Below are 25,525 nucleotides of genomic sequence, written 5' to 3'. Positions count from 1 at the left end.
GTCATTGTCATTGTCACTTGTCATTGTCACTGTCGATGTCATTGTCACTGCCACTGTCATTGTCACTGTTGTCATTGTCACTGCCGATGTCATTGTCACTGTTGTCATTGTCACTGCCGATGTCATTGTCACTGTCATTGTCACTGTTGTCATTGTCACTGTCCATGTCATTGTCACTGTTGTCATTGTCACTGTCATTGTGATTGTCACTGTCGATGTTATTGTCACTGTCACTGTCATTGTCACTGTCCATGTCATTGTCACTGTTGATGTCATTGTCATTTTCGCTGTTGATGTCATTGTCACTGTCACTGTAGATGTCATTGTCACTGTTGATATCAATGTCACTGTCCATGTCATTGTCACTGTTGATATCATTGTCACTGTCGATGTCATTGTCATTGTCACTGTTGATGTCATTGTCACTGTCGAAGTCATTGTCACTGTCATTGTCACTGTCGAAGTCATTGTCACTGTCATTGTCGATGTCATTGTCACTGTCATTGTCACTGTTGATGTCATTGTTACTGTCGATGTCATTGTCACTGTTGTCATTGTCACTGTCGATGTCACTGCTGATGTCAGTGTCACTGTTGTCATTGTGACTGTCGATATCATTGTCACCGTCAATGCCATTTTCGATGTCATTGTCACTGTCATTGTCATTGTCAATGTCATTGTCACTGTTGATGTCACTGTCCATGTCATTGTCACTGTCGATGTCATTGTCATTGTCAATGTCACTGTCACTGTCATTGTCACTGTTGATATTATTGTCACTGTCGATGTCATTGTCACTGCCGATGTCATTGTAACTGTTGTCATTGTCACTGCCGATGTCATTGTCACTGTTGTCATTGTCACTGTTGATGTCACTGCCGATGTCATTGTCACTGTGGATGTCATTGTCACTGTCATTGTCACTGTCGATGTCATTGTCATTGTCAATGTCGATGTCATTGTCATTGTCACTGTCGATGTCATTGTCACTGTTGATGTCATTGTCATTGTCACTGTTGATGTCATTGTCACTGTTGATGTCATTGTCACTGTTGTCATTGTCATTGTCATTGTGATTGTCACTGACGATGTCATGGTCACTGTCCATGTCATTGTCGATGTCATTGTCACCGTGCATGTCATTGCCACTGTTATTGTCACTGTCGATGTCATTGTCACTGTCATTGTCACTGTTGATGTCATTGTCACTGTCATTGTGATTATCACTGTCGATGTTATTGTCACTGCTGATGTCACTGTCACTGTCATTGTCATTGTCAATGTCGATGTCATTGTCACTGTTGATGTAATTCTCACTGTCGATGGCATTTGTTCTGTCACCATTTGGAGAGCACGGCGGGGGTCCAGGGGGGTGACCCCAACCCTCAGCACCCACCACCGTGCCTGGCACCCCAGCCCACTCCGTGGGGCCTCCTCTTGCCCAAAGTTGCAGCACTGCAGCCAAGCGACAACAGGCATGGCATCGGGACTGTCGGGACTCAGACCAAGGGTCTGGTCTGTGGGAACCAACAGGCTGGAGAAAACCTTGAGAGTCTGAGAGGGGAGGGAGTTGTAGAAGGCCAGGATGTCATTTTGAGGGAGTATGTGACCAGAACTCTTTCCATTGATTTTGGCGTTCTATGGACTACACGTAGGAATCTTTGGTGGTGGCACCGGATGTTGGGGGATGCACAGTCACACACAGACGTGCTCGACAGGCCTACTTTTACTTTTCATTTCGGAGTCATTTTTTAAAAAAAAAATGCCTCTTGGCCGGGCGTGGTGGCTAACGCCTGTAATACTAGCACACTGGGAGGCCAAGGTGGGTGGATTGTTCGAGGTCAGGAGTTCGAAACCAGCCTGAGCAAGAGCGAGACCCCGTCTCTACTAAAAATAGAAAGAAATTAATTGGCCAACTAATATATATATATATATATATATATATATATATATATATATATATATGCAAAAAAAATGTTAGCCGGGCATGGTGGCGCATTCCTGTAGTCCCAGCTACTTGGGAGGCTGAGGCAGCAGGATTGCTTCAGTCCAGGAGATTGAGGTTGCTGTGAGCTAGGCTGACACCATGGCACTCAATCTAGCCGGAGCAACAAAGCTAGACTCAGTCTCTAAAAAAAAAAATGCATCTAACCTCCATTATTGCATTTTCTTTTCTCTCTATTTTCAAGCAGATTATGGGAGTACAAGTATTCAGGTTCCAGGTATTGCCCGTGCCCCCCTACCCCTGTTGCCTTGTTCATTTATCTCTCATGTTTTAGCAGCGAATTGTGTGGGTACCAATGTTAAGGTCGGGTACATTGCCCTCTCCTCGCCTCCCCCATCTGGTGAGAGCTTCAAGTGCGCCCATCCCCCAGTTGGTGCGCACCCACCCCATTCCTAATGGATTTGGATGCCCATCCCTTCCCCCCACACGACCGACCTCCACCCTATCACGGTGATTCCTCTACGTCCCATTAGGTGTCCATGGGTTACTCCCAATTTGACAGTGAGCACGCAGGTGGTGTTCCTGTGTCCATTCTTGGGATACTTGACTTACTGGAACGGGTTCCAGCACCGGCCAGGAGAACACGAGAGGCGCCCTCTCACCGCTGTTCCTCATAGCCAAATAGCATTCCGTGGTGTCCACGCGCCACATGTTATTAATGCACTCCTGCATGGATGGGCACTCCAGTCGCTTCCACATCTTTGCGATTGTGAATTGTGCCCTAACTGTCACCCTACCCCTTACCCAGCCCGTCTCCTCTGCCCCTGCGTGACGCGCTCCTCCCCCGCCAGGCCCGTCACTGTCCTCAGGACCTGCACATGCCTGACCAGCTCCTTCCTGCCCCGGCCAGTCACCGTCACCGTCGCCGTCCTCTGCCCCTGCCTGACAGGCTCCTCCCCGCCCGGCCCACCACCAGGGCCACTGTCTGACTCGCTCCTCCCCGGCCAGGCCCGTCGCTGTCCTGGGCCCCTGCCTGACCACCTCCTTCCCGCCCGGCCTGTCACCGTCCTCCGCCCCTGCCTGACCGGCTCCTCCATCGCCTGGGCCTTCCAGGGGCTTGGTGTGGACGCTGATTACAGGAAGACCTCCAGAAACCCGGCAGCAGGGCGGCCACAGCAGTCTGGCGCAGGCATCGCTAAGTCGCCTCCAGGGGACGTGCCCCGCTGTGCCGCGGGGGCCCAGCCTGGTGTCTTCCCTGAGGCCCTGGGGCTGCTGCTCCCCACAAGGGGAGAGCCTCGGAGGTGGGGACCGCCTCCTGATGGGGACGTCCACGCAGCTCTCCACGTCGGATTCCGGGGCTCTCTGTCCTGCCTGAAGGCCCAGCTGGCCTGCAGGTCCTTAGTGACAGAAACATCCTCAAACTGAGATTGCGAGTCCGGTGGTTGTCTGCACTTTTGTGCTGGGCACCCCAGGGAGGCCCAGGGGCTGGCTGGACAACGCGGTCTGCTCGGGGGCTTTGGAGGAGCAACCGATGCCCTTTGGACTTTGGTAGCAGCCTCCGAAGTGTCTCTGAGACCTGCGCCATGTCGGGGAGGAGGTGGGAGGGGCCGCGACCTGCAGTCCTGTTCCCGGGGTGGCGCGGCAAGTGGCTTCTTCCACAGGCTGCTTGGCCTGGGCTCCCCGCACCTGGGCCTTTGGAAGACTGGCCCTGTTCTTGCCAACGCTTCCTGCAGGGACCTGGAGCTGGGAGGTGGCATCTCCCAGCCCTGGGTCGGGCAGAGCCCCAGCGGGCCATGCCCACAAGCTCTCTCAGCACGGGTCCCCCAGAAGGCTCCTTTGAGACCAGGATTCTCCTGCGGGTGACTTCTTAAAGTCTGGCCCCTGGATGGAGGGGCACCAGGAATAGAGGAGCCGGAAGCGGAAGGGGGTGCCCATGCAAGGGGACATTTTCAGGCCAAGTCCCAGCTTCAGCCTGATCCTCCTGGGAACCCCGGGGTGTACGTCACACCTGGTTGTCCCGCTCTGAGACAAGGAGCCGGGCTTCGCATTCCCACAGCAGCCAGTCGTGGGCTGAGGACACCTGGGGCGTTGGGAACTCCCTGGCTTCTCCTTGGTTTAACATCTAGAGCTGCTTGTGAATCGCGCCGCCACACACACCCGAGCGCAGGTGTCTTCCGCACAGACTGCGGGCCTCGCTCTTCTGAATGCCGCTAGCTCGCCACCCACCCACGGGTGAACCTGGTCAGGGTGCTTTCTCTCAGGGGCAGACTCTTTTCCGGGCGGGCTACCGGTGTCTCTGTTTGCTCGTTTCTTTCTTCCATTTCGGGAAAGTCTTCCTTGCTGGGTGTGGAAATCTCCTATGCCTTCCCTCGCCTATTCTGTCAGCTTTAAAATTCTCTTTCAGTGGCCACCCTCACAGATGGATTAGGAAACTCTTTCCGGTGCACTCATTAGTGAAATGACCTCCAGGAAGCTGGAATCCAATATCTAATGGCCGATTTTTAGCGAGTCCACACGCCAGGGTGGTCGGGGTCCAATGCAGCCCCGGCCAGGCCCAGGCCCGTTGGACTGGGCCACAGGAGGACACGGAGGAGGGTCCCGGCCCCCACGAAGCGGTGCCGGCAGTTCTCCACGGGCTTGGGCGTTTTCCAGAGGTAGGAGATGGAGGGGACTGATTTCTTCAGCGCCCCCCAGACCACGCCACCCCACCCCACCCATGGGACACATCCCCAGAGAGAGACGCCCCATACACTGGCTGTGCCCCAGCCCTGGCCCGGGGGAATAGGCGGCAGCCCACCCACAGGGCGAGGGGGGGGGCGCAGCTGAAAGGGGTTGTGGGGGAGGGCGGCCCCTGGCTGGGGTCAAAGGGCGAGCGTCCCGCGCGTGCGCAGTCAGCGGCAGCGACGCGCTGGGGGTGGGCAGCGGGTAGGTGAAGGAGGCCGGGCGAGGAGACGAGGGGGGCTGGGAGGGCTCCACCTTGGCGAGTCCAGCCGTGGAGGCGCATCTTGTGTGAGTGTGAGTGAGTGTGAGTGTGTGTGTGTGTGTATAGAGAGACAGCCCCCCACCCCGCCCCGCCCCGCCCCGCCCCGCCCATCACCCCCGTCCCTGGGAGCCAGCGGGACCCGCCGGCGAACTCAACCGGCCCGGCCCGGCCCGGCGCGGGGCCTGGGGCGGGAGGCGGCGGCGGGGAAGCCCAGAGAGGCTCGGCTTCTCGAGCGGGGCAGGGGCGCCCTCCGCCGCCGTCTAGGGCCACACCACCCTGAACGCCCCCGATCTCGTCTGGTCTCGGAAGCTAAGCAGGGTCGGGCCTGGTTAGTACTTGGATGGGAGACCGCCTGGGAATACCCGGTGCCACAGGCTGCTTCTTTTTTTTTTTTTTTGGCCTCTTGTTCTGTCCCCTTTCTGGGAGCGCGGCGGCGGCCCGGGGTGGGGGTCACCCCCACCCTCAGCGCCCGCCGCGGTGCCTGGCGCCCCAGCCCGCACCGTGGGGCCTCCTCTTGTCCCAAGCCGCGACACCGCCGCCACGCGGCAGCATGCGTGGCATCTGGACTGTCAGGTCTCAGACCAAAGGTCTGCTCTGTGGGAACCGACACGCTGGAGGAAACCTTGAGAGTCTGAGAGGGGAGGGAGTTCCAGAAGAAGGCCAGGATGTCATTTTGAGGGAGTATGTGACCAGAACTCGTCCCGTTGCTTTTGGGGTTCTATGGGCTACACGCAGGAATCTTTGGTGGTGGCACCTGATGTTGGGGGATTCGGAGTCACACCCAGACCTGCTCCACAGGCCTCCTTTTACTTTTCTCTTCGGATTCATTATTTTTAAAAAGTGTCTCTTACCTCTAGGATTGCATTTTCTTTTCTCTCTCTTTTCAAGCAGATGATGGGAGTACAAGTATTCAGGTGACATGTGTTGCCCGTGCCGCCCTCCCCCCTGTGTTCCTTTTTTTTTTTTTTTTTTGAGACAGAGTCTCGTTTTGCTGCCCAGGCTAGAGTGAGTGCCATGGCGTCAGCCTAGCTCACAGCAACCTCAATCTCCGGGCTCAAGCAATCCTGCTGCCTCAGCCTCCCGAGTAGTTGGGACTACAGACATGCACCACCACGCCCGGCTGTGTTTTTCTATATATATTAGTTGGCCAATTAATTTCTTTCTATTTTTAGTAGAGACGGGGTCTCGCTCTTGCTCAGGCTGGTTTCGAACTCCTGACCTGGAGCAATCCGCCCGCCTCGGCCTCCCAGAGAGCTAGGATTACAGGCGTGAGCCACCGCGCCCGGCCCCCCCTGTGTTCTTATTCATATACCTCTCATGTTGTTCCAGCGTATTGTGGGGGTACCAATGTTAAGGTCGGGTGCCTTGCCCTCTCCAAGCCTCCCCCCTCGGGTCAGAGCTTCAAGTGCGCCCATCCCCCAGTCGGTGCGCACCCACCCCATGCCTAATGGATGTGTATGCCCCTCCCCTCCCCCCACCCGCCCGACACCCACCCGATGAAGGTGATTCCTCTCTGTCCACTTAGGCGTCCATCCGTTCGTACCAATTTGCTGGTGAGCGCGCTCACGTGGTGCTCGTGTGTCCATTCTTGGGATACTTGGCTTCCTGGAACGGGTTCCAGCTCTGGCCAGGAGAACACGAGAGGCGCCCTCTCACCGCTGCTCCTCACAGCCGAATGGCACTCCGTGGTGTCCACGCGCCACATTTTATTGATGCACTCCTGGATGGATGGGCACTCGGGTCGCTTCCACGTCTTTGGGATTGTGAATTGTGCCCTAACTGTAACCCTAACCCTTACCCAGCCCGTCTCCTCTGCCCCTGCCTGACGCACTCCTCCCCGGCCAGGCCCGTCACTGTCCTGGGCCCCCGCCTGACCGGCTCCTCCCCGCCCGGCCGGTCACCGTCCTCTGCCCCTGCCTGACACGCTCCTTCCCGCCCGGCCTCTCACCGTCCTCGGCCCCTGCCTGACCGGCTCCTCCGTCGCCTGGGCCTTCCAAGGGCTTGGTGTGGACGCTGCTTCCAGGAAGCCCTCCAGAAACCCGGCAGCAGGGTGGCCGCAGCAGTCTCCAGCAGCCGTCCCTAAGTCGCGTGAGTGCGGGGGACGTGCCCCCGCTGTGCCGCGGGGGCCCAGCCTGGTGTCTTCCCTGAGGCCCTGCGGCTGCCGGCTGGGCTGCCGCTCCCCGCAAGGGGAGAGCCGCGGAGGTGGGGACCGCCTCCTGATGGGGACGTACACGCAGCTCTCCACGTCGGATTCCGGGGCTCTCTGTCCTGCCCGAAGGCCCAGCTGGCCTGCGGGTCCTTAGAGTGGCAAAAACCTCCGAAAACTGAGACTGAGGGTCCGGTGGGTGTCTGCACTTTTGTGCTGGGCACCCCAGGGAGGCCCGGGGGCTGGCTGGACAACGCGGTCTGCTGGGCGGGGGGTTTGGAGGAGCAACTGATGCCCTTTGCACTTTGGGTAGCAAGAGTCTGAGGTGTCTCTGAGCCCTGTGCCATGTCGGGGGGGGGTGCGGGGCGGAGGAGGAGGAGGAGGAGGTGGGAAGGGCCGGGGCCTGCAGTCCTGTTCCCGGGGTGGCACGGCAAGTGGCTTCTTCCACAGGCTGCTTGGCCTGGGCTCCCTGCACCTGGGCCTTTGGAGGACCGGCCCTGTGCTTGCCAACACTTCCTGCAGGGACCCAGAGCTGGGAGGTGGCATCTCTCAGCCCTGGGTCGGGCAGAGCCCCAGCGGGCCATGCCCACAACCTCTCTCAGCACCGGTCCCCCAGAAGGCTCCTTTGGGACCAGGATTCTCTTGCGGTGACTCTTTAAGGTCTGGCCCCTGGATGGAGGGGCACCAGGAGTAGAGGAGCAGGAAGGGGAAGGGGGTGGCCATGCGAGGGGACACTTTGAGGCCAAGTCCCAGCTTCAGCCTGATCCTCCTGGGAACCCCGCTCTGAGACAAGGAGCCGGGCTTCGCATTCCCACAGCAGCCAGTCGTGGGCTGAGGACACCTGGGGCGTTGGGAACTCCCTGGCTTCTCCTTGGTTTAACATCTAGAGCTGCTTGTGAATCGCGCCGCCACACACACCCGAGCGCAGGTGTCTTCCGCACAGACTGCGGGCCTCGCTCTTCTGAATGCCGCTAGCTCGCCACCCACCCACGGGTGAACCTGGTCAGGGTGCTTTCTCTCAGGGGCAGACTCTTTTCCGGGCGGGCTACCGGTGTCTCTGTTTGCTCGTTTCTTTCTTCCATTTCGGGAAAGTCTTCCTTGCTGGGTGTGGAAATCTCCTATGCCTTCCCTCGCCTATTCTGTCAGCTTTAAAATTCTCTTTCAGTTGCCACCCTCACAGATGGATTAGGAAACTCTTTCCGGTGCACTCATTAGTGAAATGACCTCCAGGAAGCTGGAATCCAATATCTAATGGCCGATTTTTAGCGAGTCCACACGCCAGGGTGGTCGGGGTCCAATGCAGCCCCGGCCAGGCCCAGGCCCGTTGGACTGGGCCACAGGAGGACACGGAGGAGGGTCCCGGCCCCCACGAAGCGGTGCCGGCAGTTCTCCACGGGCTTGGGCGTTTTCCAGAGGTAGGAGATGGAGGGGACTGATTTCTTCAGCGCCCCCCAGACCACGCCACCCCACCCCACCCATGGGACACATCCCCAGAGAGAGACGCCCCATACACTGGCTGTGCCCCAGCCCTGGCCCGGGGGAATAGGCGGCAGCCCACCCACAGGGCGAGGGGGGGGGCGCAGCTGAAAGGGGTTGTGGGGGAGGGCGGCCCCTGGCTGGGGTCAAAGGGCGAGCGTCCCGCGCGTGCGCAGTCAGCGGCAGCGACGCGCTGGGGGTGGGCAGCGGGTAGGTGAAGGAGGCCGGGCGAGGAGACGAGGGGGGCTGGGAGGGCTCCACCTTGGCGAGTCCAGCCGTGGAGGCGCATCTTGTGTGAGTGTGAGTGAGTGTGAGTGTGTGTGTGTGTGTATAGAGAGACAGCCCCCCGCCCCGCCCCGCCCCGCCCCGCCCCGCCCATCACCCCCGTCCCTGGGAGCCAGCGGGACCCGGCCGGCGAACTCAACCGGCCCGGCCCGGCCCGGCGCGGGGCCTGGGGCGGGAGGCGGCGGCGGGGAAGCCCAGAGAGGCTCGGCTTCTCGAGCGGGGCAGGGGCGCCCTCCGCCGCCGTCTAGGGCCACACCACCCTGAACGCCCCCGATCTCGTCTGGTCTCGGAAGCTAAGCAGGGTCGGGCCTGGTTAGTACTTGGATGGGAGACCGCCTGGGAATACCGGGTGCCACAGGCTGCTGCTTTTTTTTTTTTTTTTCTTGCCTCTTGTTCTGTCCCCTTTCTGGGAGCGAGGCGGCGGCCCGGGGTGGGGGTCACCCCCACCCTCAGCGCCCGCGCGGTGCCTGGCGCCCCAGCCCGCACCGTGGGGCCTCCTCTTGTCCCAAGCCGCGACACCGCCGCCACGCGGCAGCATGCGTGGCATCTGGACTGTCAGGTCTCAGACCAAAGGTCTGCTCTGTGGGAACCGACACGCTGGAGGAAACCTTGAGAGTCTGAGAGGGGAGGGAGTTCCAGAAGAAGGCCAGGATGTCATTTTGAGGGAGTATGTGACCAGAACTCGTCCCGTTGCTTTTGGGGTTCTATGGGCTACACGCAGGAATCTTTGGTGGTGGCACCTGATGTTGGGGGATCCGGAGTCACACCCAGACCTGCTCCACAGGCCTCCTTTTACTTTTCTCTTCGGATTCATTATTTTTAAAAAGTGTCTCTTACCTCTAGGATTGCATTTTCTTTTCTCTCTCTTTTCAAGCAGATGATGGGAGTACAAGTATTCAGGTGACATGTGTTGCCCGTGCCGCCCTCCCCCCTGTGTTCCTTTTTTTTTTTTTTTTTTGAGACAGAGTCTCGTTTTGCTGCCCAGGCTAGAGTGAGTGCCATGGCGTCAGCCTAGCTCACAGCAACCTCAATCTCCGGGCTCAAGCAATCCTGCTGCCTCAGCCTCCCGAGTAGTTGGGACTACAGACATGCACCACCACGCCCGGCTGTGTTTTTCTATATATATTAGTTGGCCAATTAATTTCTTTCTATTTTTAGTAGAGACGGGGTCTCGCTCTTGCTCAGGCTGGTTTCGAACTCCTGACCTGGAGCAATCCGCCCGCCTCGGCCTCCCAGAGAGCTAGGATTACAGGCGTGAGCCACCGCGCCCGGCCCCCCCTGTGTTCTTATTCATATACCTCTCATGTTGTTCCAGCGTATTGTGGGGGTACCAATGTTAAGGTCGGGTGCCTTGCCCTCTCCAAGCCTCCCCCCTCGGGTCAGAGCTTCAAGTGCGCCCATCCCCCAGTCGGTGCGCACCCACCCCATGCCTAATGGATGTGTATGCCCCTCCCCTCCCCCCACCCGCCCGACACCCACCCGATGAAGGTGATTCCTCTCTGTCCACTTAGGCGTCCATCCGTTCGTACCAATTTGCTGGTGAGCGCGCTCACGTGGTGCTCGTGTGTCCATTCTTGGGATACTTGGCTTCCTGGAACGGGTTCCAGCTCTGGCCAGGAGAACACGAGAGGCGCCCTCTCACCGCTGCTCCTCACAGCCGAATGGCACTCCGTGGTGTCCACGCGCCACATTTTATTGATGCACTCCTGGATGGATGGGCACTCGGGTCGCTTCCACGTCTTTGGGATTGTGAATTGTGCCCTAACTGTAACCCTAACCCTTACCCAGCCCGTCTCCTCTGCCCCTGCCTGACGCACTCCTCCCCGGCCAGGCCCGTCACTGTCCTGGGCCCCCGCCTGACCGGCTCCTCCCCGCCCGGCCGGTCACCGTCCTCTGCCCCTGCCTGACACGCTCCTTCCCGCCCGCCCGGCCTCTCACCGTCCTCGGCCCCTGCCTGACCGGCTCCTCCGTCGCCTGGGCCTTCCAAGGGCTTGGTGTGGACGCTGCTTCCAGGAAGCCCTCCAGAAACCCGGCAGCAGGGTGGCCGCAGCAGTCTCCAGCAGCCGTCCCTAAGTCGCGTGAGTGCGGGGGACGTGCCCCCGCTGTGCCGCGGGGGCCCAGCCTGGTGTCTTCCCTGAGGCCCTGCGGCTGCCGGCTGGGCTGCCGCTCCCCGCAAGGGGAGAGCCGCGGAGGTGGGGACCGCCTCCTGATGGGGACGTACACGCAGCTCTCCACGTCGGATTCCGGGGCTCTCTGTCCTGCCCGAAGGCCCAGCTGGCCTGCGGGTCCTTAGAGTGGCAAAAACCTCCGAAAACTGAGACTGAGGGTCCGGTGGGTGTCTGCACTTTTGTGCTGGGCACCCCAGGGAGGCCCGGGGGCTGGCTGGACAACGCGGTCTGCTGGGCGGGGGGTTTGGAGGAGCAACTGATGCCCTTTGCACTTTGGGTAGCAAGAGTCTGAGGTGTCTCTGAGCCCTGTGCCATGTCGGGGGGGGGGTGCGGGGCGGAGGAGGAGGAGGAGGAGGTGGGAAGGGCCGGGGCCTGCAGTCCTGTTCCCGGGGTGGCACGGCAAGTGGCTTCTTCCACAGGCTGCTTGGCCTGGGCTCCCTGCACCTGGGCCTTTGGAGGACCGGCCCTGTGCTTGCCAACACTTCCTGCAGGGACCCAGAGCTGGGAGGTGGCATCTCTCAGCCCTGGGTCGGGCAGAGCCCCAGCGGGCCATGCCCACAACCTCTCTCAGCACCGGTCCCCCAGAAGGCTCCTTTGGGACCAGGATTCTCTTGCGGTGACTCTTTAAGGTCTGGCCCCTGGATGGAGGGGCACCAGGAGTAGAGGAGCAGGAAGGGGAAGGGGGTGGCCATGCGAGGGGACACTTTGAGGCCAAGTCCCAGCTTCAGCCTGATCCTCCTGGGAACCCCGCTCTGAGACAAGGAGCCGGGCTTCGCATTCCCACAGCAGCCAGTCGTGGGCTGAGGACACCTGGGGCGTTGGGAACTCCCTGGCTTCTCCTTGGTTTAACATCTAGAGCTGCTTGTGAATCGCGCCGCCACACACACCCGAGCGCAGGTGTCTTCCGCACAGACTGCGGGCCTCGCTCTTCTGAATGCCGCTAGCTCGCCACCCACCCACGGGTGAACCTGGTCAGGGTGCTTTCTCTCAGGGGCAGACTCTTTTCCGGGCGGGCTACCGGTGTCTCTGTTTGCTCGTTTCTTTCTTCCATTTCGGGAAAGTCTTCCTTGCTGGGTGTGGAAATCTCCTATGCCTTCCCTCGCCTATTCTGTCAGCTTTAAAATTCTCTTTCAGTTGCCACCCTCACAGATGGATTAGGAAACTCTTTCCGGTGCACTCATTAGTGAAATGACCTCCAGGAAGCTGGAATCCAATATCTAATGGCCGATTTTTAGCGAGTCCACACGCCAGGGTGGTCGGGGTCCAATGCAGCCCCGGCCAGGCCCAGGCCCGTTGGACTGGGCCACAGGAGGACACGGAGGAGGGTCCCGGCCCCCACGAAGCGGTGCCGGCAGTTCTCCACGGGCTTGGGCGTTTTCCAGAGGTAGGAGATGGAGGGGACTGATTTCTTCAGCGCCCCCCAGACCACGCCACCCCACCCCACCCATGGGACACATCCCCAGAGAGAGACGCCCCATACACTGGCTGTGCCCCAGCCCTGGCCCGGGGGAATAGGCGGCAGCCCACCCACAGGGCGAGGGGGGGGGCGCAGCTGAAAGGGGTTGTGGGGGAGGGCGGCCCCTGGCTGGGGTCAAAGGGCGAGCGTCCCGCGCGTGCGCAGTCAGCGGCAGCGACGCGCTGGGGGTGGGCAGCGGGTAGGTGAAGGAGGCCGGGCGAGGAGACGAGGGGGGCTGGGAGGGCTCCACCTTGGCGAGTCCAGCCGTGGAGGCGCATCTTGTGTGAGTGTGAGTGAGTGTGAGTGTGTGTGTGTGTGTATAGAGAGACAGCCCCCCACCCCGCCCCGCCCCGCCCCGCCCATCACCCCCGTCCCTGGGAGCCAGCGGGACCGGCCGGCGAACTCAACCGGCCCGGCCCGGCCCGGCCCGGCGCGGGGCCTGGGGCGCGGGGCCTGGGGCGGGAGGCGGCGGCGGGGAAGCCCAGAGAGGCTCGGCTTCTCGAGCGGGGCAGGGGCGCCCTCCGCCGCCGTCTAGGGCCACACCACCCTGAACGCCCCCGATCTCGTCTGGTCTCGGAAGCTAAGCAGGGTCGGGCCTGGTTAGTACTTGGATGGGAGACCGCCTGGGAATACCGGGTGCCACAGGCTGCTTCTTTTTTTTTTTTTTTGGCCTCTTGTTCTGTCCCCTTTCTGGGAGCGCGGCGGCGGCCCGGGGTGGGGGTCACCCCCACCCTCAGCGCCCGCCGCGGTGCCTGGCGCCCCAGCCCGCACCGTGGGGCCTCCTCTTGTCCCAAGCCGCGACACCGCCGCCACGCGGCAGCATGCGTGGCATCTGGACTGTCAGGTCTCAGACCAAAGGTCTGCTCTGTGGGAACCGACACGCTGGAGGAAACCTTGAGAGTCTGAGAGGGGAGGGAGTTCCAGAAGAAGGCCAGGATGTCATTTTGAGGGAGTATGTGACCAGAACTCGTCCCGTTGCTTTTGGGGTTCTATGGGCTACACGCAGGAATCTTTGGTGGTGGCACCTGATGTTGGGGGATCCGGAGTCACACCCAGACCTGCTCCACAGGCCTCCTTTTACTTTTCTCTTCGGATTCATTATTTTTAAAAAGTGTCTCTTACCTCTAGGATTGCATTTTCTTTTCTCTCTCTTTTCAAGCAGATGATGGGAGTACAAGTATTCAGGTGACATGTGTTGCCCGTGCCGCCCTCCCCCCTGTGTTCCTTTTTTTTTTTTTTTTTTGAGACAGAGTCTCGTTTTGCTGCCCAGGCTAGAGTGAGTGCCATGGCGTCAGCCTAGCTCACAGCAACCTCAATCTCCGGGCTCAAGCAATCCTGCTGCCTCAGCCTCCCGAGTAGTTGGGACTACAGACATGCACCACCACGCCCGGCTGTGTTTTTCTATATATATTAGTTGGCCAATTAATTTCTTTCTATTTTTAGTAGAGACGGGGTCTCGCTCTTGCTCAGGCTGGTTTCGAACTCCTGACCTGGAGCAATCCGCCCGCCTCGGCCTCCCAGAGAGCTAGGATTACAGGCGTGAGCCACCGCGCCCGGCCCCCCCTGTGTTCTTATTCATATACCTCTCATGTTGTTCCAGCGTATTGTGGGGGTACCAATGTTAAGGTCGGGTGCCTTGCCCTCTCCAAGCCTCCCCCCTCGGGTCAGAGCTTCAAGTGCGCCCATCCCCCAGTCGGTGCGCACCCACCCCATGCCTAATGGATGTGTATGCCCCTCCCCTCCCCCCACCCGCCCGACACCCACCCGATGAAGGTGATTCCTCTCTGTCCACTTAGGCGTCCATCCGTTCGTACCAATTTGCTGGTGAGCGCGCTCACGTGGTGCTCGTGTGTCCATTCTTGGGATACTTGGCTTCCTGGAACGGGTTCCAGCTCTGGCCAGGAGAACACGAGAGGCGCCCTCTCACCGCTGCTCCTCACAGCCGAATGGCACTCCGTGGTGTCCACGCGCCACATTTTATTGATGCACTCCTGGATGGATGGGCACTCGGGTCGCTTCCACGTCTTTGGGATTGTGAATTGTGCCCTAACTGTAACCCTAACCCTTACCCAGCCCGTCTCCTCTGCCCCTGCCTGACGCACTCCTCCCCGGCCAGGCCCGTCACTGTCCTGGGCCCCCGCCTGACCGGCTCCTCCCCGCCCGGCCGGTCACCGTCCTCTGCCCCTGCCTGACACGCTCCTTCCCGCCCGCCCGGCCTCTCACCGTCCTCGGCCCCTGCCTGACCGGCTCCTCCGTCGCCTGGGCCTTCCAAGGGCTTGGTGTGGACGCTGCTTCCAGGAAGCCCTCCAGAAACCCGGCAGCAGGGTGGCCGCAGCAGTCTCCAGCAGCCGTCCCTAAGTCGCGTGAGTGCGGGGGACGTGCCCCCGCTGTGCCGCGGGGGCCCAGCCTGGTGTCTTCCCTGAGGCCCTGCGGCTGCCGGCTGGGCTGCCGCTCCCCGCAAGGGGAGAGCCGCGGAGGTGGGGACCGCCTCCTGATGGGGACGTACACGCAGCTCTCCACGTCGGATTCCGGGGCTCTCTGTCCTGCCCGAAGGCCCAGCTGGCCTGCGGGTCCTTAGAGTGGCAAAAACCTCCGAAAACTGAGACTGAGGGTCCGGTGGGTGTCTGCACTTTTGTGCTGGGCACCCCAGGGAGGCCCGGGGGCTGGCTGGACAACGCGGTCTGCTGGGCGGGGGGTTTGGAGGAGCAACTGATGCCCTTTGCACTTTGGGTAGCAAGAGTCTGAGGTGTCTCTGAGCCCTGTGCCATGTCGGGGGGGGGGGTGCGGGGCGGAGGAGGAGGAGGAGGAGGTGGGAAGGGCCGGGGCCTGCAGTCCTGTTCCCGGGGTGGCACGGCAAGTGGCTTCTTCCACAGGCTGCTTGGCCTGGGCTCCCTGCACCTGGGCCTTTGGAGGACCGGCCCTGTGCTTGCCAACACTTCCTGCAGGGACCCAGAGCTGGGAGGTGGCATCTCTCAGCCCTGGGTCGGGCAGAGCCCCAGCGGGCCATGCCCACAACCTCTCTCAGCACCGGTCCCCCAGAAGGCTCCTTTGGGACCAGGATTCTCTTGCGGTGACTCTTTAAGGTCTGGCCCCTGGATGGAGGGGCACCAGGAGTAGAGGAGCAGGAAGGGGAAGGGGGTGGCCATGCGAGGGGACACTTTGAGGCCAAGTCCCAGCTTCAGCCTGATCCTCCTGGGAACCCCGCTCTGAGACAAGGAGCCGGGCTTCGCATTCCCACAGCAGCCAGTCGTGGGCTGAGGACACCTGGGGCGTTGGGAACTCCCTGGCTTCTCCTTGGTTTAACATCTAGAGCTGCTTGTGAATCGCGCCGCCACACACACCCGAGCGCAGGTGTCTTCCGCACAGACTGCGGGCCTCGCTCTTCTGAATGCCGCTAGCTCGCCACCCACCCACGGGTGAACCTGGTCAGGGTGCTTTCTCTCAGGGGCAGACTCTTTTCCGGGCGGGCTACCGGTGTCTCTGTTTGCTCGTTTCTTTCTTCCATTTCGGGAAAGTCTTCCTTGCTGGGTGTGGAAATCTCCTATGCCTTCCCTCGCCTATTCTGTCAGCTTTAAAATTCTCTTTCAGTTGCCACCCTCACAGATGGATTAGGAAACTCTTTCCGGTGCACTCATTAGTGAAATGACCTCCAGGAAGCTGGAATCCAATATCTAATGGCCGATTTTTAGCGAGTCCACACGCCAGGGTGGTCGGGGTCCAATGCAGCCCCGGCCAGGCCCAGGCCCGTTGGACTGGGCCACAGGAGGACACGGAGGAGGGTCCCGGCCCCCACGAAGCGGTGCCGGCAGTTCTCCACGGGCTTGGGCGTTTTCCAGAGGTAGGAGATGGAGGGGACTGATTTCTTCAGCGCCCCCCAGACCACGCCACCCCACCCCACCCATGGGACACATCCCCAGAGAGAGACGCCCCATACACTGGCTGTGCCCCAGCCCTGGCCCGGGGGAATAGGCGGCAGCCCACCCACAGGGCGAGGGGGGGGGCGCAGCTGAAAGGGGTTGTGGGGGAGGGCGGCCCCTGGCTGGGGTCAAAGGGCGAGCGTCCCGCGCGTGCGCAGTCAGCGGCAGCGACGCGCTGGGGGTGGGCAGCGGGTAGGTGAAGGAGGCCGGGCGAGGAGACGAGGGGGGCTGGGAGGGCTCCACCTTGGCGAGTCCAGCCGTGGAGGCGCATCTTGTGTGAGTGTGAGTGAGTGTGAGTGTGTGTGTGTGTGTATAGAGAGACAGCCCCCCACCCCGCCCCGCCCCGCCCCGCCCATCACCCCCGTCCCTGGGAGCCAGCGGGACCCGGCCGGCGAACTCAACCGGCCCGGCCCGGCCCGGCCCGGCGCGGGGCCTGGGGCGCGGGGCCTGGGGCGGGAGGCGGCGGCGGGGAAGCCCAGAGAGGCTCGGCTTCTCGAGCGGGGCAGGGGCGCCCTCCGCCGCCGTCTAGGGCCACACCACCCTGAACGCCCCCGATCTCGTCTGGTCTCGGAAGCTAAGCAGGGTCGGGCCTGGTTAGTACTTGGATGGGAGACCGCCTGGGAATACCGGGTGCCACAGGCTGCTTCTTTTTTTTTTTTTTTGGCCTCTTGTTCTGTCCCCTTTCTGGGAGCGCGGCGGCGGCCCGGGGTGGGGGTCACCCCCACCCTCAGCGCCCGCCGCGGTGCCTGGCGCCCCAGCCCGCACCGTGGGGCCTCCTCTTGTCCCAAGCCGCGACACCGCCGCCACGCGGCAGCATGCGTGGCATCTGGACTGTCAGGTCTCAGACCAAAGGTCTGCTCTGTGGGAACCGACACGCTGGAGGAAACCTTGAGAGTCTGAGAGGGGAGGGAGTTCCAGAAGAAGGCCAGGATGTCATTTTGAGGGAGTATGTGACCAGAACTCGTCCCGTTGCTTTTGGGGTTCTATGGGCTACACGCAGGAATCTTTGGTGGTGGCACCTGATGTTGGGGGATCCGGAGTCACACCCAGACCTGCTCCACAGGCCTCCTTTTACTTTTCTCTTCGGATTCATTATTTTTAAAAAGTGTCTCTTACCTCTAGGATTGCATTTTCTTTTCTCTCTCTTTTCAAGCAGATGATGGGAGTACAAGTATTCAGGTGACATGTGTTGCCCGTGCCGCCCTCCCCCCTGTGTTCCTTTTTTTTTTTTTTTTTTGAGACAGAGTCTCGTTTTGCTGCCCAGGCTAGAGTGAGTGCCATGGCGTCAGCCTAGCTCACAGCAACCTCAATCTCCGGGCTCAAGCAATCCTGCTGCCTCAGCCTCCCGAGTAGTTGGGACTACAGACATGCACCACCACGCCCGGCTGTGTTTTTCTATATATATTAGTTGGCCAATTAATTTCTTTCTATTTTTAGTAGAGACGGGGTCTCGCTCTTGCTCAGGCTGGTTTCGAACTCCTGACCTGGAGCAATCCGCCCGCCTCGGCCTCCCAGAGAGCTAGGATTACAGGCGTGAGCCACCGCGCCCGGCCCCCCCTGTGTTCTTATTCATATACCTCTCATGTTGTTCCAGCGTATTGTGGGGGTACCAATGTTAAGGTCGGGTGCCTTGCCCTCTCCAAGCCTCCCCCCTCGGGTCAGAGCTTCAAGTGCGCCCATCCCCCAGTCGGTGCGCACCCACCCCATGCCTAATGGATGTGTATGCCCCTCCCCTCCCCCCACCCGCCCGACACCCACCCGATGAAGGTGATTCCTCTCTGTCCACTTAGGCGTCCATCCGTTCGTACCAATTTGCTGGTGAGCGCGCTCACGTGGTGCTCGTGTGTCCATTCTTGGGATACTTGGCTTCCTGGAACGGGTTCCAGCTCTGGCCAGGAGAACACGAGAGGCGCCCTCTCACCGCTGCTCCTCACAGCCGAATGGCACTCCGTGGTGTCCACGCGCCACATTTTATTGATGCACTCCTGGATGGATGGGCACTCGGGTCGCTTCCACGTCTTTGGGATTGTGAATTGTGCCCTAACTGTAACCCTAACCCTTACCCAGCCCGTCTCCTCTGCCCCTGCCTGACGCACTCCTCCCCGGCCAGGCCCGTCACTGTCCTGGGCCCCCGCCTGACCGGCTCCTCCCCGCCCGGCCGGTCACCGTCCTCTGCCCCTGCCTGACACGCTCCTTCCCGCCCGGCCTCTCACCGTCCTCGGCCCCTGCCTGACCGGCTCCTCCGTCGCCTGGGCCTTCCAAGGGCTTGGTGTGGACGCTGCTTCCAGGAAGCCCTCCAGAAACCCGGCAGCAGGGTGGCCGCAGCAGTCTCCAGCAGCCGTCCCTAAGTCGCGTGAGTGCGGGGGACGTGCCCCCGCTGTGCCGCGGGGGCCCAGCCTGGTGTCTTCCCTGAGGCCCTGCGGCTGCCGGCTGGGCTGCCGCTCCCCGCAAGGGGAGAGCCGCGGAGGTGGGGACCGCCTCCTGATGGGGACGTACACGCAGCTCTCCACGTCGGATTCCGGGGCTCTCTGTCCTGCCCGAAGGCCCAGCTGGCCTGCGGGTCCTTAGAGTGGCAAAAACCTCCGAAAACTGAGACTGAGGGTCCGGTGGGTGTCTGCACTTTTGTGCTGGGCACCCCAGGGAGGCCCGGGGGCTGGCTGGACAACGCGGTCTGCTGGGCGGGGGGTTTGGAGGAGCAACTGATGCCCTTTGCACTTTGGGTAGCAAGAGTCTGAGGTGTCTCTGAGCCCTGTGCCATGTCGGGGGGGGGGTGCGGGGCGGAGGAGGAGGAGGAGGAGGTGGGAAGGGCCGGGGCCTGCAGTCCTGTTCCCGGGGTGGCACGGCAAGTGGCTTCTTCCACAGGCTGCTTGGCCTGGGCTCCCTGCACCTGGGCCTTTGGAGGACCGGCCCTGTGCTTGCCAACACTTCCTGCAGGGACCCAGAGCTGGGAGGTGGCATCTCTCAGCCCTGGGTCGGGCAGAGCCCCAGCGGGCCATGCCCACAACCTCTCTCAGCACCGGTCCCCCAGAAGGCTCCTTTGGGTCCAGGATTCTCTTGCGGTGACTCTTTAAGGTCTGGCCCCTGGATGGAGGGGCACCAGGAGTAGAGGAGCAGGAAGGGGAAGGGGGTGGCCATGCGAGGGGACACTTTGAGGCCAAGTCCCAGCTTCAGCCTGATCCTCCTGGGAACCCCGCTCTGAGACAAGGAGCCGGGCTTCGCATTCCCACAGCAGCCAGTCGTGGGCTGAGGACACCTGGGGCGTTGGGAACTCCCTGGCTTCTCCTTGGTTTAACATCTAGAGCTGCTTGTGAATCGCGCCGCCACACACACCCGAGCGCAGGTGTCTTCCGCACAGACTGCGGGCCTCGCTCTTCTGAATGCCGCTAGCTCGCCACCCACCCACGGGTGAACCTGGTCAGGGTGCTTTCTCTCAGGGGCAGACTCTTTTCCGGGCGGGCTACCGGTGTCTCTGTTTGCTCGTTTCTTTCTTCCATTTCGGGAAAGTCTTCCTTGCTGGGTGTGGAAATCTCCTATGCCTTCCCTCGCCTATTCTGTCAGCTTTAAAATTCTCTTTCAGTTGCCACCCTCACAGATGGATTAGGAAACTCTTTCCGGTGCACTCATTAGTGAAATGACCTCCAGGAAGCTGGAATCCAATATCTAATGGCCGATTTTTAGCGAGTCCACACGCCAGGGTGGTCGGGGTCCAATGCAGCCCCGGCCAGGCCCAGGCCCGTTGGACTGGGCCACAGGAGGACACGGAGGAGGGTCCCGGCCCCCACGAAGCGGTGCCGGCAGTTCTCCACGGGCTTGGGCGTTTTCCAGAGGTAGGAGATGGAGGGGACTGATTTCTTCAGCGCCCCCCAGACCACGCCACCCCACCCCACCCATGGGACACATCCCCAGAGAGAGACGCCCCATACACTGGCTGTGCCCCAGCCCTGGCCCGGGGGAATAGGCGGCAGCCCACCCACAGGGCGAGGGGGGGGGCGCAGCTGAAAGGGGTTGTGGGGGAGGGCGGCCCCTGGCTGGGGTCAAAGGGCGAGCGTCCCGCGCGTGCGCAGTCAGCGGCAGCGACGCGCTGGGGGTGGGCAGCGGGTAGGTGAAGGAGGCCGGGCGAGGAGACGAGGGGGGCTGGGAGGGCTCCACCTTGGCGAGTCCAGCCGTGGAGGCGCATCTTGTGTGAGTGTGAGTGAGTGTGAGTGTGTGTGTGTGTGTATAGAGAGACAGCCCCCCACCCCGCCCCGCCCCGCCCCGCCCATCACCCCCGTCCCTGGGAGCCAGCGGGACCCGGCCGGCGAACTCAACCGGCCCGGCCCGGCCCGGCCCGGCGCGGGGCCTGGGGCGCGGGGCCTGGGGCGGGAGGCGGCGGCGGGGAAGCCCAGAGAGGCTCGGCTTCTCGAGCGGGGCAGGGGCGCCCTCCGCCGCCGTCTAGGGCCACACCACCCTGAACGCCCCCGATCTCGTCTGGTCTCGGAAGCTAAGCAGGGTCGGGCCTGGTTAGTACTTGGATGGGAGACCGCCTGGGAATACCGGGTGCCACAGGCTGCTTCTTTTTTTTTTTTTTTGGCCTCTTGTTCTGTCCCCTTTCTGGGAGCGCGGCGGCGGCCCGGGGTGGGGGTCACCCCCACCCTCAGCGCCCGCCGCGGTGCCTGGCGCCCCAGCCCGGACCGTGGGGCCTCCTCTTGTCCCAAGCCGCGACACCGCCGCCACGCGGCAGCATGCGTGGCATCTGGACTGTCAGGTCTCAGACCAAAGGTCTGCTCTGTGGGAACCGACACGCTGGAGGAAACCTTGAGAGTCTGAGAGGGGAGGGAGTTCCAGAAGAAGGCCAGGATGTCATTTTGAGGGAGTATGTGACCAGAACTCGTCCCGTTGCTTTTGGGGTTCTATGGGCTACACGCAGGAATCTTTGGTGGTGGCACCTGATGTTGGGGGATCCGGAGTCACACCCAGACCTGCTCCACAGGCCTCCTTTTACTTTTCTCTTCGGATTCATTATTTTTAAAAAGTGTCTCTTACCTCTAGGATTGCATTTTCTTTTCTCTCTCTTTTCAAGCAGATGATGGGAGTACAAGTATTCAGGTGACATGTGTTGCCCGTGCCGCCCTCCCCCCTGTGTTCCTTTTTTTTTTTTTTTTTTGAGACAGAGTCTCGTTTTGCTGCCCAGGCTAGAGTGAGTGCCATGGCGTCAGCCTAGCTCACAGCAACCTCAATCTCCGGGCTCAAGCAATCCTGCTGCCTCAGCCTCCCGAGTAGTTGGGACTACAGACATGCACCACCACGCCCGGCTGTGTTTTTCTATATATATTAGTTGGCCAATTAATTTCTTTCTATTTTTAGTAGAGACGGGGTCTCGCTCTTGCTCAGGCTGGTTTCGAACTCCTGACCTGGAGCAATCCGCCCGCCTCGGCCTCCCAGAGAGCTAGGATTACAGGCGTGAGCCACCGCGCCCGGCCCCCCCTGTGTTCTTATTCATATACCTCTCATGTTGTTCCAGCGTATTGTGGGGGTACCAATGTTAAGGTCGGGTGCCTTGCCCTCTCCAAGCCTCCCCCCTCGGGTCAGAGCTTCAAGTGCGCCCATCCCCCAGTCGGTGCGCACCCACCCCATGCCTAATGGATGTGTATGCCCCTCCCCTCCCCCCACCCGCCCGACACCCACCCGATGAAGGTGATTCCTCTCTGTCCACTTAGGCGTCCATCCGTTCGTACCAATTTGCTGGTGAGCGCGCTCACGTGGTGCTCGTGTGTCCATTCTTGGGATACTTGGCTTCCTGGAACGGGTTCCAGCTCTGGCCAGGAGAACACGAGAGGCGCCCTCTCACCGCTGCTCCTCACAGCCGAATGGCACTCCGTGGTGTCCACGCGCCACATTTTATTGATGCACTCCTGGATGGATGGGCACTCGGGTCGCTTCCACGTCTTTGGGATTGTGAATTGTGCCCTAACTGTAACCCTAACCCTTACCCAGCCCGTCTCCTCTGCCCCTGCCTGACGCACTCCTCCCCGGCCAGGCCCGTCACTGTCCTGGGCCCCCGCCTGACCGGCTCCTCCCCGCCCGGCCGGTCACCGTCCTCTGCCCCTGCCTGACACGCTCCTTCCCGCCCGCCCGGCCTCTCACCGTCCTCGGCCCCTGCCTGACCGGCTCCTCCGTCGCCTGGGCCTTCCAAGGGCTTGGTGTGGACGCTGCTTCCAGGAAGCCCTCCAGAAACCCGGCAGCAGGGTGGCCGCAGCAGTCTCCAGCAGCCGTCCCTAAGTCGCGTGAGTGCGGGGGACGTGCCCCCGCTGTGCCGCGGGGGCCCAGCCTGGTGTCTTCCCTGAGGCCCTGCGGCTGCCGGCTGGGCTGCCGCTCCCCGCAAGGGGAGAGCCGCGGAGGTGGGGACCGCCTCCTGATGGGGACGTACACGCAGCTCTCCACGTCGGATTCCGGGGCTCTCTGTCCTGCCCGAAGGCCCAGCTGGCCTGCGGGTCCTTAGAGTGGCAAAAACCTCCGAAAACTGAGACTGAGGGTCCGGTGGGTGTCTGCACTTTTGTGCTGGGCACCCCAGGGAGGCCCGGGGGCTGGCTGGACAACGCGGTCTGCTGGGCGGGGGGTTTGGAGGAGCAACTGATGCCCTTTGCACTTTGGGTAGCAAGAGTCTGAGGTGTCTCTGAGCCCTGTGCCATGTCGGGGGGGGGGGTGCGGGGCGGAGGAGGAGGAGGAGGAGGTGGGAAGGGCCGGGGCCTGCAGTCCTGTTCCCGGGGTGGCACGGCAAGTGGCTTCTTCCACAGGCTGCTTGGCCTGGGCTCCCTGCACCTGGGCCTTTGGAGGACCGGCCCTGTGCTTGCCAACACTTCCTGCAGGGACCCAGAGCTGGGAGGTGGCATCTCTCAGCCCTGGGTCGGGCAGAGCCCCAGCGGGCCATGCCCACAACCTCTCTCAGCACCGGTCCCCCAGAAGGCTCCTTTGGGACCAGGATTCTCTTGCGGTGACTCTTTAAGGTCTGGCCCCTGGATGGAGGGGCACCAGGAGTAGAGGAGCAGGAAGGGGAAGGGGGTGGCCATGCGAGGGGACACTTTGAGGCCAAGTCCCAGCTTCAGCCTGATCCTCCTGGGAACCCCGCTCTGAGACAAGGAGCCGGGCTTCGCATTCCCACAGCAGCCAGTCGTGGGCTGAGGACACCTGGGGCGTTGGGAACTCCCTGGCTTCTCCTTGGTTTAACATCTAGAGCTGCTTGTGAATCGCGCCGCCACACACACCCGAGCGCAGGTGTCTTCCGCACAGACTGCGGGCCTCGCTCTTCTGAATGCCGCTAGCTCGCCACCCACCCACGGGTGAACCTGGTCAGGGTGCTTTCTCTCAGGGGCAGACTCTTTTCCGGGCGGGCTACCGGTGTCTCTGTTTGCTCGTTTCTTTCTTCCATTTCGGGAAAGTCTTCCTTGCTGGGTGTGGAAATCTCCTATGCCTTCCCTCGCCTATTCTGTCAGCTTTAAAATTCTCTTTCAGTTGCCACCCTCACAGATGGATTAGGAAACTCTTTCCGGTGCACTCATTAGTGAAATGACCTCCAGGAAGCTGGAATCCAATATCTAATGGCCGATTTTTAGCGAGTCCACACGCCAGGGTGGTCGGGGTCCAATGCAGCCCCGGCCAGGCCCAGGCCCGTTGGACTGGGCCACAGGAGGACACGGAGGAGGGTCCCGGCCCCCACGAAGCGGTGCCGGCAGTTCTCCACGGGCTTGGGCGTTTTCCAGAGGTAGGAGATGGAGGGGACTGATTTCTTCAGCGCCCCCCAGACCACGCCACCCCACCCCACCCATGGGACACATCCCCAGAGAGAGACGCCCCATACACTGGCTGTGCCCCAGCCCTGGCCCGGGGGAATAGGCGGCAGCCCACCCACAGGGCGAGGGGGGGGGCGCAGCTGAAAGGGGTTGTGGGGGAGGGCGGCCCCTGGCTGGGGTCAAAGGGCGAGCGTCCCGCGCGTGCGCAGTCAGCGGCAGCGACGCGCTGGGGGTGGGCAGCGGGTAGGTGAAGGAGGCCGGGCGAGGAGACGAGGGGGGCTGGGAGGGCTCCACCTTGGCGAGTCCAGCCGTGGAGGCGCATCTTGTGTGAGTGTGAGTGAGTGTGAGTGTGTGTGTGTGTGTATAGAGAGACAGCCCCCCACCCCGCCCCGCCCCGCCCCGCCCATCACCCCCGTCCCTGGGAGCCAGCGGGACCGGCCGGCGAACTCAACCGGCCCGGCCCGGCCCGGCCCGGCGCGGGGCCTGGGGCGCGGGGCCTGGGGCGGGAGGCGGCGGCGGGGAAGCCCAGAGAGGCTCGGCTTCTCGAGCGGGGCAGGGGCGCCCTCCGCCGCCGTCTAGGGCCACACCACCCTGAACGCCCCCGATCTCGTCTGGTCTCGGAAGCTAAGCAGGGTCGGGCCTGGTTAGTACTTGAATGGGAGACCGCCTGGGAATACCGGGTGCCACAGGCTGCTTCTTTTTTTTTTTTTTTGGCCTCTTGTTCTGTCCCCTTTCTGGGAGCGCGGCGGCGGCCCGGGGTGGGGGTCACCCCCACCCTCAGCGCCCGCCGCGGTGCCTGGCGCCCCAGCCCGCACCGTGGGGCCTCCTCTTGTCCCAAGCCGCGACACCGCCGCCACGCGGCAGCATGCGTGGCATCTGGACTGTCAGGTCTCAGACCAAAGGTCTGCTCTGTGGGAACCGACACGCTGGAGGAAACCTTGAGAGTCTGAGAGGGGAGGGAGTTCCAGAAGAAGGCCAGGATGTCATTTTGAGGGAGTATGTGACCAGAACTCGTCCCGTTGCTTTTGGGGTTCTATGGGCTACACGCAGGAATCTTTGGTGGTGGCACCTGATGTTGGGGGATCCGGAGTCACACCCAGACCTGCTCCACAGGCCTCCTTTTACTTTTCTCTTCGGATTCATTATTTTTAAAAAGTGTCTCTTACCTCTAGGATTGCATTTTCTTTTCTCTCTCTTTTCAAGCAGATGATGGGAGTACAAGTATTCAGGTGACATGTGTTGCCCGTGCCGCCCTCCCCCCTGTGTTCCTTTTTTTTTTTTTTTTTTGAGACAGAGTCTCGTTTTGCTGCCCAGGCTAGAGTGAGTGCCATGGCGTCAGCCTAGCTCACAGCAACCTCAATCTCCGGGCTCAAGCAATCCTGC

General features: G+C 61.5%; 6 non-coding genes across 6 annotated transcripts; all 6 read left to right on the top strand.

Moving 5' to 3' along the window:
- Window positions 1-5,186: 5,186 nt before the first annotated feature.
- On the top strand, window positions 5,187-5,305 carry LOC142863038 (5S ribosomal RNA). Its single transcript, XR_012913920.1, has one exon. It is a non-coding gene; the product is annotated as a 5S ribosomal RNA (ribosomal RNA).
- Window positions 5,306-9,077: 3,772 nt separating this feature from the next.
- Window positions 9,078-9,196, top strand: LOC142862729 (5S ribosomal RNA). Its single transcript, XR_012913827.1, has one exon. It is a non-coding gene; the product is annotated as a 5S ribosomal RNA (ribosomal RNA).
- Window positions 9,197-12,988: 3,792 nt separating this feature from the next.
- LOC142862727 (5S ribosomal RNA) lies at window positions 12,989-13,107 on the top strand. Its single transcript, XR_012913825.1, has one exon. It is a non-coding gene; the product is annotated as a 5S ribosomal RNA (ribosomal RNA).
- Window positions 13,108-16,899: 3,792 nt separating this feature from the next.
- Window positions 16,900-17,018, top strand: LOC142862726 (5S ribosomal RNA). The gene has a single exon (XR_012913824.1). It is a non-coding gene; the product is annotated as a 5S ribosomal RNA (ribosomal RNA).
- A 3,787-nt stretch (window positions 17,019-20,805) lies between these two features.
- On the top strand, window positions 20,806-20,924 carry LOC142862725 (5S ribosomal RNA). Its single transcript, XR_012913823.1, has one exon. It is a non-coding gene; the product is annotated as a 5S ribosomal RNA (ribosomal RNA).
- Window positions 20,925-24,715: 3,791 nt separating this feature from the next.
- Window positions 24,716-24,834, top strand: LOC142862731 (5S ribosomal RNA). The gene has a single exon (XR_012913829.1). It is a non-coding gene; the product is annotated as a 5S ribosomal RNA (ribosomal RNA).
- The last annotated feature ends 691 nt before the right edge of the window (window positions 24,835-25,525 follow it).

The sequence above is a fragment of the Microcebus murinus genome, chromosome 20 (genome assembly GCF_040939455.1).
Source record: "Microcebus murinus isolate Inina chromosome 20, M.murinus_Inina_mat1.0, whole genome shotgun sequence".
Lineage (NCBI taxonomy): Eukaryota > Metazoa > Chordata > Mammalia > Primates > Cheirogaleidae > Microcebus > Microcebus murinus.
This window is presented reverse-complemented; position numbering and strand designations above follow the sequence as displayed.